Below are 12,658 nucleotides of genomic sequence, written 5' to 3'. Positions count from 1 at the left end.
AGTCTGTATATAGGAGGCTATGTGAGGGCTCAGGTTGTATATAGGGAGGTTATGTGAGGGCTCAGGTTGTATATAGGGAGGCTATGTGAGGGCTCAGGCTGTATATAGGAGGCTATGTGAGGGCTCAGGCTGTATATAGAGAGGTTATGTGAGGGCTCAGGTTGTATATAGGGAGGTTATGTGAGGGCTCAGGCTGTATATAGGAAGCTATGTGGGGGTTCATGCTGTATATAGGAGGCTATGTGGGGGTTCATAGTGTATATAGGAGGCTATGTGAGGGCTCAGGCTGTATATAGGGAGGTTATGTGAGGGCTCAGGCTGTATATAGGAGGTTTTGTGAGGGCTCATGCTGTATATAGGAAGCTATGTGAGGGTTCACGCTGTATATTGGAGGCTATGTGGGGGTTCATAGTGTATATAGGAGGCTATGTGAGGGCTCAGGTTGTATATAGGGAGGTTATGTGAGGGCTCAGGCTGTATATAGGAAGCTATGTGGGGGTTCATGCTGTATATAGGATGCTATGTGAGGGCTCAGGCTGTATATAGGAGGCTATGTGGGGGTTCATAGTGTATATAGGAGGCTATGTGAGGGCTCAGGCTGTATATAGGGAGGTTATGTGAGGGCTCAGGCTGTATATAGGAGGTTTTGTGAGGGCTCATGATGTATATAGGAAGCTATGTGAGGGTTCAAGCTGTATATTGGAGGCTATGTGGGGGTTCATAGTGTATATAGGAGGCTATGTGAGGGCTCAGGCTGTATATAGAGAGGTTATGTGAGGGCTCAGGTTGTATATAGGGTGGTTATGTGAGGGCTCAGGCTGTATATAGGAGGTTTTGTGAGGGCTCATGATGTATATAGGAAGCTATGTGAGGGCTCATACTGTATACAGGAGGCTATGTGGGGGTTCATAGTGTATATAGGAGGCTATGTGAGGGCTCAGGCTGTATATAGGAGGCTATGTGAGGGCTCAGGCTGTATATAGGAGGCTATGTGGGGGTTCATGCTGTATATAGTAAGCTATGTAGGGGTTCACGCTGCATATTGGAGGCTATGCTGTGCGAACAGTTTGGGAAAGACCCTTATCTGTTCCCTATGACTGTGCCTATTGCACAAGCTCCATACAGACATTTAGGTATTTTACATCAGTATTTGTAGCCAAAACCAGGAGTGGAAGAAAAATGCAGAAGTGGTGACGGGTTTCTATTATACTTTTCTTCTGATTGTTGCTTTCCTGGTTTTGTCTTACAAATACTGATGTAAAATACTGACCAAATAGTGAGCGTGGCCTAAATCTGACTTCTTGGTAAGGATTGATACTTCAGTATTGCAGCAAGATCACTTTCTCGATCTCAATATGACAATTTTCCCTGGTAACATATTTTCTTCTTTAATCATGGTATACGCCGACCTGTAATGTCCTCCGTTCTCCTTCCAACAACAACTGCATTGCAATACAGGAAAATAGGAAGAGGCAGGGCCTCCTAAGAAAACATCTGCGGTGCATTATACCAGCCATCAAATCATTAGGTCCCCTATGGGGGCTAAAAGAAGAGAATAATTAATTTGGAAAATAATAAATAAAAGTACAAAATCTAAAAAAATAAGCCCACTTGTAAAATAATATATAAACATAATGGGTATTGCCACAATTCTAAGCTATTGAAATATTTCACAATTTATTGCCCCTCTTCAAAAAAGAAATAAATTATATATACCGTATATATATATATATATATATATATATATATATCTATAATGTCTAAGGGTTTTTCCGTCTGTCTTTCTGTCTGTCTGTCTTTCTGTCTATCTGTCTGTCCTGGAAATCCCGCGTCTCTGATTGGTCGAGGCCGCCAGGCCTCGACCAATCAGTGACGGGCACAGCATGGTGACAATGATGTCATAATGGAAATCCCGCGTCTCTATATAATTGTCTAAGGGTTTTTCCGTCCGTCTGTCCTGGAAATCCCACGTCTCTGATTGGTCGAGGCCGCCAGGCCTCGACCAACAGCGACGGGCACAGCATGGCGACGATGATGTCATAAAGGTTGCCTCGACCAATCAGCGACGGGCTCAGTCTGCCGCAAATTCGCCTCGACCAAGCAGCGACTGGCACAGTATCGACGTAGATGTCATAATGGTTGCCATGGCGACGATGATGTCATAAAGGTTGCCTCGACCAATCAGCGATGGGCACAGTCTGCCGCGAATTCTGGAATCATCATTGTCCATATACTACGGGGACATTCATATTCTAGAATACCCGATGCATTAGAATCGGGCCACAATCAAATATATATATATATATATACTAGAAGTGTACATTGCACCGAGGCGGGACACAACAGCTCCATACACTGTGTAGTGGCCATTCTCCGGTACTGCAGCTCTGATTCTATACAGTTGAATTGGTAAAGATGGTCAGACCCCTTCGAAGCTGAGAATAGGTTATCAGTAGCAGTCTTGCTCAGCCCCTTTATTTTTATGATTATGTATCTGTAAAAACATAGAATGTTTGATATAAAAAGCTGATAGTAAAAGGTGGACTTTCACTTTAAGCCTCTGTTCACACTGTTCAGCTCACAGACGAGTCATGGACTCCTTACTATCTCTGCTCACTTGCCGTAGCATCCCATTTTCCCTCTGTATCATAGAGCAGCTCAATAACCATGACGCGAGGAAATAAAGATGCTATTAAAAAAAAAAAATGATTTCTTTCTTTCCGGCTCCGTAATAGAAGGGTAAGTAGCGGTCCTGATCTGAGGAATCGGTGATGAGGTCTCCCCTAAGGCGATCCCTCTACAGAGACCCTTCAAATTGAATTGTTGCAGTTGAGAATATATGGAAACAACATACAGTATGTGTAGCATCCATACGAGCCTCCAGATGGAAACCACTGATCCGGTAAATGATCCGCTGGTTTAATTTGGCTGAAAATGAACAAAATAAAAAATAAATATGGAACGGGGGGGAAACGTCTGTTTCATTTCTATCACTACCGGAGACGTGTAGCACAGAAACCCGTCTATTCTGCATCTTCCCTCCGACCTTTGTTTTCTAGATGATATTCCAAGGAAAAAAAAGTAAATTTTTGCAGCCAAGAAAGTAATCGGAACGTTTTGGAGAGTTTGTGGTTTTTAGTATCTTATTGTATAAGTAAAAAGTTTCACAACTTTCTAAAAAAAACTTTGGACCAAACTTTGCATTTTTTTTCTTGTTTTTGTTGTTTTTCACCTCTTCTTTTTTAACTTCTTTTTTAAGTCTTGTGCAAAAACTATCCTTTCCTTGTACCTAAAAAGAAATATTTGTAGTTGTCCTGTTTCTTAAAAGTTGGTGTCATCGGTCAAACGGGTACCGGTACTGTTATGTCCGCGTAGTAGGTGCAACTCCAAAGCTTTTTTTTTTTTTCATCTCTTTTGTTTTGCTTCTATTTTTGCCTTTCTGTAATTCTGCACAACTTACAAAATAAATAAAGCAACCCATACTGCTTTGTTTTTTTTTCTTTATACATCCCCTATTATTTTGTACTTTTTCTTTGTTTCACCTCGAGTTCGGAAAAACAGCGAGTTCTCCTCGGATATGATTGTAATAGTAAAAGTATCGGCACAGGGCGGGCGCGCGCAGCGGGGTACTGACTTTCGGCTGCATTGAAGTGAGGGCACGGGGCATTCAGAGTCTAGTGTTCTGCTGGAAAACCCCACCGTCTTCTCATTGTTCGGTGCCAGCGCCAATGCTTATGTTATTGTTTGACAGAAACGGCTCTGGCTGCCAAAAGGAATTAGCAATTAAAGGTCTTAATTAACAAAAAACAGTGATAAATCGTTGGGAACAGAGCACAATTAAGTTGTAATTAAAGGGGGAGCTGGTTGAACTTGTTTATTGCGTCTTCGATACATTCTTCCAAGTTGGGGTCTGCAGTGCAGATGCCCCTCTTATGGGGTGATCACAGAGATGTTGTCTCATCACCTTGACGACTTGCTAAACATTTTCATGTTTCTTAAAAGGCTCATCCCAAAAATGACTCTTCCTGAAGTCAGATCGAAAGGTAGTAGACGTTTCTGTTCTAAAACTAGTTGGAGTACCAGGCAATACATGTTCTATGCTCAGGGCCGTGGTTGGAGGCCTTGGCTCGCAACTTTGATTTTTTTTGGTGCTTCATATCTTCTCTGTCCGACCTCCCCTAAATGATTTCTACCAGAAGATGTTATCATAGGGTCCTTGAGCCACGATGCTCATCAGCCTTATGAGGTCCATGTTCCTTATAGTGCACTTGTCAAAAGGTTTGACCGATATGAGATACGGTCACCACCATTCAGCCCTGATATACAAGAAGTTAGAAGTATGCCCTATATGAGATACGGCCACCACCATTCAGCCCTGATTTACAAGAAGTTAGAAGTATACCCTATATGAGATACTTCCACCACCATTCAGCCCTGATATACAAGAAGAGAAGTATGCCCTATATGAGATACGGTCACCACCATTCAGCCCTGATATACAAGAAGAGAAGTATGCCCTATATGAGATACGGTCACCACCATTCAGCCCTGATATACAAGAAGAGAAGTATGCCCTATATGAGATACGGTCACCACCATTCAGCCCTGATATACAAGAAGTTAGAAGTATACCCTATATGAGATACTTCCACCACCATTCAGCCCTGATATACAAGAAGAGAAGTATGCCCTATATGAGATACGGTCACCACCATTCAGCCCTGATATACAAGAAGTTAGAAGTATGCCCTATATGAGATACGGCCACCACCATTCAGCCCTGATTTACAAGAGGAGAAGTACGCCTGCGCAGGTGCGCGATGTCGGGGAGACTGTGTGGATGACGTAGGGACATGACATCCACAAGATGGAGGACGGCATCACAAGAAGAAGGGACGTGCCGGACAAAGACCAGCGATACCCATCGGACCGAACCGCCCTGCAGGTGAGTATAATGAAAGGTCTTTTTCTTGTCTTGCAGGTTGTTGGGAGCTCCGTCAAGGGGGCTTCTGTCCAATTTTTTCAGAGATTTAGGCTGAAGCCTCTAACAGAGCTAAAAAATATGGTAGAACTTAATTGGGACATTGAGAGTGGGAGAAAACAACACCACTTGGAGAAACCCTTGAAAACACAGAGGGGAATATACAATCTCCTTTCAGATATTGCCCTGCGTTGTTTTTTTAATCATTTCAATGCTATAAAATCATAGTCCTAGCCACTAAGCCACCATACACATAAAGACCACCTTAGTTTATATGCTTCATCAGGGGATAGTGCCAGTTCTATATGATTCATTAATAAGACTTATCAATACGATTAACTCCCATTTTGTCAGACTCGAGACTTATTAATATGAACCACATTATGCTACTTGTCCCCTACATTTGGCTGACCCTAGTTCTCCCTAACAAATTCCGCTTTTTATAGGGAGCGAGCTGGTGATCCATGACCACATTTTAAGAGGGGTTGTCAAGAGCTCTTACATTATATGTTTATCAGTAGTACTTGGTGGTGACAATTACCTATTTATATTCCTCAGTGTTTCCTCCTTGGTCTCTAAACCTCCTTAGAGCAGAGCTGTGATCTCTGACTCCAGCTTTGGTGCAGTGCCTAAAGGGAGTCTGTGGTAGATTTAGCCACACCCACTGCCTCCTCATTGGTTCAGGCTGCTGTTTTCCCGCTGCACATTAGAGCTGTTCTTCTTCTGATTGGCTGCTGTGTATAAACAGGAGTGCATCACAAGCCCAGCAGGAAGACAGTGCAGGGAGACACGGGAAGAGCAGACCCCTTTAGCTGTATGTTCTCCCATTATCCATCTGTGACCATGGACCAAAAGAGAAACTTGCTTCTATTAACAACAAGACTCATAAACTTTTCGCAACCTTAAAGTTCTAAAAAAAAATGTCTTATTTGTCACCGGTCAGCCATGGATTTATTGGGCCCTAGAGACACACTTGCCGTGTGTGTTCCACTTCTGTGACAAATTACACAAGGAAATATATTGATTTGTCCTTGTAAAAAGCAAAACACTGCAGAAAAGTACGAAGTGCAGAAATTAAGTGAGGGCTTCAACAGGTGTTTTAAAATACTACCTGGCATGTGAAGTATTTTTCGTTGATTGGAAATGTGGGTTGTCCACGATGAGCACAGCACGGACCGAGGAACATCCAGCAATATGGGCGACGTCCTCGTCATGGTGTAGATCCTACCATCAGGATAGGGCAAGGAGAATGCCAGTGGTTAAGACTGTATGGAAATCTGTGTTTGGAATGACCAGGAGTTGATAAATTAGTTAAATTGACCTCCTGCAGATCCCGAGTCTTTGACTACATCCTGAGTGTTCTGATGAACTTCCGATTGTGCAGCTTAAGATTATGTAATTTACTGGGCGTGGCAAGCTGATGCCATAAGTTAATTTGCATCGACTTTCCCACCCATGAGGAGCCAGTGATTGTTTAGCCTTTAAGATTCACTAATTTATAGGCAAGTAAACGGGAACAAAAAGGAGAATTACTCAGAGGTTAATGAATGTTATGAATAGAGGGTAACAAAGTGTACTGTAGGTAAACGTACGCAATGACAACCAGTCCAAACTGAGAATAAAAAGAGAATCAACAGTAACATTTCCCCCCTCACGTCCCACCTACTTATTTGGGCGTATGAGATTTAATTTGACAAACCCTTCAACAAGCTCCAGAATTAATACAGAAACTGGACCCTCAAAATAAAAAGCTTAAGTTCTTTAAGAAATATCCACTCCAAGTAGACAGATATCCAATACAGATTCTCCTAATCTAAAACAAATCCCAAACTTAAGACCTCCACTAAAATTGACACCAGACCCCTAAACTAATGCAGACCCAAGATTAGACTCCTAAACAATCACAGATATTCACCTAAAATAACACAATCTCGAGAACAAACCCAAACGTATACAGTCCCAAGACCAGATGCCTTAAATAAAGAAAGACTCGGGACTAAATCTGTAAAATTAATACAGATCCAGACCTAATCCCAGGCAAAAATAGATCAGAGACAAGACTACCTGAACTGATACAGACCTCAGACTAAGCAATTAGAGACCTTAAAATCCCTTAATCTTATACAAATCCTAGAACAAACCATCTAAACTACTGTAGTTATACGGCCCAAGACCAGATACCCTGAACTAGTTCCCAAAACTAATACAGATGCCAGACCTAACTCCAAAACAACAATTAAATCCAAACCAGACAATATAAACTTAGTCTCCTCAGGTCAAGCTCTTTAAACTAATACAAACCTCAGAGATGATGTCCTAAACAAGCACACTGTACAAATACAGACCCAAAAATAAACCCTCTACATTTTTTCAGACCCTAGAACAGATAACCTTAATAAATACAGACCTCGGAAATTCTTATCAACTACTGCACACCCTAAACTACTTAAACCTTATAAAAACCCAAGACCGAATCCCAGACTAAGCCCCCTAAACTAATATAGATCACAGACTAAACTCCAGATAAAAGTAGAAAACTCAGACTAAACCTCCTAACAAAATATAGATCAGTCTAAACCACCAATACATATACAAACCCCAGACTAAACCACCTAACAAAATATAGACCAGAGACTAAACCCCCGCTAGAAATACAAACCCCAGACTAAACCTCCTAACAAAATATAGATCACAGTCCAAACCATCGATACAAATACAACTAAACCCCCGATAGAAATACAAACCCCAGACTAAACCTCCTTACAAAATATAGATCACAGACCAAACCATTGATACAAATACACACTACTGACTAAACCTTCAAAGCTAATATAAGTCACAGACTAAACCACCAATACATATACAGACCCCAGACTAAACCATCTAACAAAATATAGACCACAGACTAAACCACCAATACATATACAGACCCCAGACTAAACCATCTAACAAAATATAGACCACAGACTAAACCACCAATACATATACAAACCCCAGACTAAACCTGCTAAACTAATATAGACCAGAGACTAAACCCCCTCTAGAAATACAAACCCCAGACTAAACCTCCTTACAAAATATAGATCACAGTCCAAACCATTGATACAAATACACACTACTGACTAAACCTCCAAAGCTAATATAGGTCACAGACTAAACCACCAATACATATACAGACCCCAGACTAAACCTGCTAAACTATTATAGATCACAGACTAAACTCCAGATAAAAGTAGAAAACTCAGACTAAACCTTCTAACAAAATATAGATCAGTCTAAACCACCAATACATATACAAACCCCAGACTAAACCACCTAACAAAATATAGACCAGAGACTAAACCACCAATACAAATACAAACCCCAGACTAAACCTGCTAAACTATTATAGATCACAGACTAAACCCTCGATAGAAATACAAACCCCAGACTAAACCTCGTAAACTAATCTAGGTCACAGTCTAAAGCACTGTTATAAATACAAATCCCAGGCTAAACTTCCTAAACTAATATACGGTAGATCACACACTAAACCCCTGATACAAATACAAACCACAAGCTAAACCCCTTAAACTAATATAGATCACAGGCTAAACCCCTGATACAAATACAAACCCCAGACTAAACCTCCTAAACTAATATAGTTTACTGTCTAAACCTTGATAGAAATACAAACGCCAGTCTAAACTCCCTAAACTACGGTAATATACATCACAGTTAAAACTACCTTTACAAATAAAAACCCCAGACTAAACTTGCTAAACTAATACAGATCACACACTAAACCCCCGATACAAATACAAACCCCAGACTAAACTTCCTAAACTAATACAGATCACACACTGAACCCCCGATACAAATACAAACCCCAGACTAAACTTCCTAAACTAATACAGATCACACACTGAACCCCCGATACAAATACAAACCCCAGACTAAACTTCCTAAACTAATACAGATCACACACTGAACCCCCGATACAAATACAAACCTCAGACTAAACCTCCTAAATAATACAGATCACAGTCTAAACCATCACTACAAATACAAACCCCAGACTAAACTCCATCAGACTAATACAGACCCCAGGAGAAACCCATAAACTGATATTGACCCCAAACCAGCGACTTAGCAGTCACGGACCCCTGACCTGGCCCTGCTGTACACAATGAAAGGCATCTATTGCAGACATCTCCTTTCTTAAACTTGTGAGCTCCAGTTTTATTACATAATTCTACCAAATTGGATTGTTGATTCTGGGATACTTGTAGATTAATTGCAAATTGATTTATTATTTTTGCTTCAAGCGATGTCTTACATGTGGTTTACATAGGACTGCAGGTAAGTCTATTTGGGCCAATAGTTCTTCACCATTCCAGCTCTTCTATGTTAATTACTTCCCTAATTTTTCGGAGATTCCATCTAACATTCTCGGCGCCTCCGTTACTCCCCCAATCTTCGGCGTCGTCTCTTGCGGAGCCGTTTCCTAATCATTCACCGATGCCGAACGCTCATTGAATCCCGCTCTTGTATCTCGTTGGGGGAAGTCATCCATCTCGTTAACATCTGATTGATAGCTGGAGCCTGGTTCGATGAGACGAGTCGCCATATGGCCGGCGCTTTCCTGTGGGTCCGTCCCCGCGCGTTTCATCACGTCTGCCCATGAGAGAGGATACATGTTTACTTGATGCCGGACATGGTGTTCTGTGGTCTCCTGCGCTCCAGGCCCGGGAGGAATAAGGAGGCGACTGTCGTCCTAATCTGTGAGCGCCGGAGCTGGAAACATCGTTCCCGTCTCATCTGGAGAGGAAAAAAAAAATCAACAAATGCCATTTATTTCCTTGTCTCGTAACAGGATTTGGGAAAGCTGAGAATCTGCATTTTAAAAGGTCAACATGATGGGTTTTTTCTCTAAAATTTGCATAACGAGGTAGAATACGTCCAGCTTGCATTTCCTGATTTATTTTTGCCTTGCAGGTTTTAAAGGTCCGATCGGTTCCTGGAGAAAATCAGCATTTGTTTTGCATAATGCTCATTAAATACCTGCAGCAACCAGGAAAAAAAGACTGAGAGTTTGGTTTTAAACAATACTTAGGCAACTTTTGTTTTGTTTTTTCTTGTGATCTACCGTTTTGTGTTTACAGCTTTCTCGCAGTCCTCTTGAGTTTCCATGGATACAGACAACAAAAATAACCTGTGCCATCATGTGTCACTCCGCTCCATCGGCCTGATAACTGAGAGACAGCAGATCCAGAGGGCCAGGAAAGCAGAGGAACACCTGACTGCAGGGTCAGACTACACAGGGCTTCATTGTAGTCTGTCACCATGGAGACACATTGGTCTGAACAGCACCTGTGTACACAGAATTGGAAAAATGTAATCAGACAGTTGACATTTATTTTGAAGCATTGTACAATGTGTATGTAGTAATATAATGTATGTACACAGTGACTGCACCAGCAGAATAGTGAGTGCAGCTCAGGGGTATAATACAGGATGCAACTCAGGATCAGTACAGGATCAGTAATGTAATGTATGTACACAGTGACTGCACCAGCAGAATAGTGAGTGCAGCTCTGGGGTATAATACAGGATGTAACTCAGGATCAGTAATGTAATGTATGTACACAGTGACTGCACCAGCAGAATAGTGAGTGCAGCTCTGGGGTATAATACAGGATGTAACTCAGGATCAGTAATGTAATGTATGTACACAGTGACTGCACCAGCAGAATAGTGAGTGCAGCTCTGGGGTATAATACAGGATGTAACTCAGGATCAGTAATGTAATGTATGTACACAGTGACTGCACCAGCAGAATAGCGAATGCAGCTCTGGAGTATAATACAGGAGGTAACTCAGGATCAGTAATGTAATGTATGTACACAGTGACTGCACCAGCAGAATAGCGAGTGCAGCTCTGGAGTATAATACAGGAGGTAACTCAGGATCAGTAATGTATGTACACAGTGACTGCACCAGCAGAATAGTGAGTGCAGCTCTGGGGTATAATACAGGAGGTAACTCAGGATCAGTAATGTAATGTATGTACACAGTGACTGCACCAGCAGAATAGTGAGTGCAGCTCTGGAGTATAATACAGGGTGTAACTCAGGATCAGTAATGTAATGTATGTACACAGTGACTGCACCAGCAGAATAGCGAATGCAGCTCTGGAGTATAATACAGGAGGTAACTCAGGATCAGTAATGTAACGTATGTACACAGTGACTGCACCAGCAGAATAGTGAGTGCAGCTCTGGGGTATAATACAGGATGTAACTCAGGATCAGTAATGTAATGTATGTACACAGTGACTGCACCAGCAGAATAGTGAGTGCAGCTCTGGGGTATAATACAGGAGGTAACTCAGGATCAGTAATGTAATGTATGTACACAGTGACTGCACCAGCAGAATAGTGAGTGCAGCTCTGGAGTATAATACAGGATGTAACTCAGGATCAGTAATGTAATGTATGTACACAGTGACTGCACCAGCAGAATAGTGAGTGCAGCTCTGGGGAATAATACAGCATGTAACTCAGGATCAGTAATGTAATGTATGTACACAGTGACTGCACCAGCAGAATAGTGAGTGCAGTTCTGGGGTATAATACAGGATGTAACTCCGGATCAGTAATGTAATGTATGTACACAGTGACTGCACCAGCAGAATAGTGAGCGCAGCTCTGGGGTATAATACAGGATGTAACTCAGGATCAGTAATGTAATGTATGTACACAGTGACTGCACCAGCAGAATAGTGAGTGCAGCTCTGGGGTATAATACAGGATGTAACTCAGGATCAGTAATGTAATGTATGTACACAGTGACTGCACCAGCAGAATAGTGAGTGCAGCTCTGGGGAATAATACAGCATGTAACTCAGGATCAGTAATGTAATGTATGTACACAGTGACTGCACCAGCAGAATAGTGAGTGCAGCTCTGGGGTATAATACAGGATGTAACTCAGGATCAGTAATGTAATGTATGTACACAGTGACTGCACCAGCAGAATAGTGAGTGCAGCTCTGGAGTATAATACAGGAGGTAACTCAGGATCAGTAATGTATGTACACAGTGACTGCACCAGCAGAATAGTGAGTGCAGCTCTGGAGTATAATACAGGATGTAACTCAGGATCAGTAATGTATGTACACAGTGACTCCACCAGCAGAATAGTGAGTGCAGCTCTGGGGTATAATATAGGATGTAACTCAGGATCAGCAATGTAATGTATGTACACAGTGACTCCACCAGCAGAATAGTGAGTGCAGCTCTGGGGTATAATACAGGATGTAACTCAGGATCAGTAATGTAATGTATGTACACAGTGACTCCACCAGCAGAATAGTGAGTGCAGCTCTGGGGTATAATACAGGATGTAACTCAGGATCAGTAATGTAATGTATGTACACAGTGACTGCACCAGCAGAATAGTGAGTGCAGCTCTGCGGTATAATACAGGATGTAACTCAGGATCAGTAATGTAATATATGTACACAGTGACTGCACCAGCAGAATAGTGAGTGCAGCTCTGGAGTATAATAGTGATATAGCACAAGATATATACAAGTAGTGTACAATATATCCTTATATTTTTGTCTGGAGTGTTCTGGATTTAGCAGAAGGTGGTTATTCATTGCGGTGTGAGAATACATTTTTCCTATGAATG

At 41.7% G+C, this 12,658-nt stretch overlaps 1 protein-coding gene and 1 long non-coding RNA gene across 2 annotated transcripts in view; one reads left to right on the top strand and one right to left on the bottom strand.

The window, feature by feature from the left end:
• Positions 1-12,658, top strand: part of TRAPPC9 (trafficking protein particle complex subunit 9) — a 576,113-nt gene that overhangs the window by 356,436 nt on the left and 207,019 nt on the right. The gene's annotated exons all lie outside the window — the stretch shown is intronic.
• The window catches only part of LOC143783071 (uncharacterized), a 35,067-nt gene continuing 32,057 nt past the window's right edge, over positions 9,649-12,658 (bottom strand). The window contains exon 3 of the long non-coding RNA XR_013217092.1: positions 9,649-9,781. This is a non-coding gene — a long non-coding RNA (uncharacterized LOC143783071). The remainder of the gene's footprint in view (positions 9,782-12,658) is intronic.

Source organism: Ranitomeya variabilis, chromosome 6 (assembly GCF_051348905.1).
Source record: "Ranitomeya variabilis isolate aRanVar5 chromosome 6, aRanVar5.hap1, whole genome shotgun sequence".
Lineage (NCBI taxonomy): Eukaryota > Metazoa > Chordata > Amphibia > Anura > Dendrobatidae > Ranitomeya > Ranitomeya variabilis.
The sequence above is the reverse complement of the archived record's forward strand: the minus strand, read 5'-3'. Positions and strand labels throughout refer to the sequence as shown.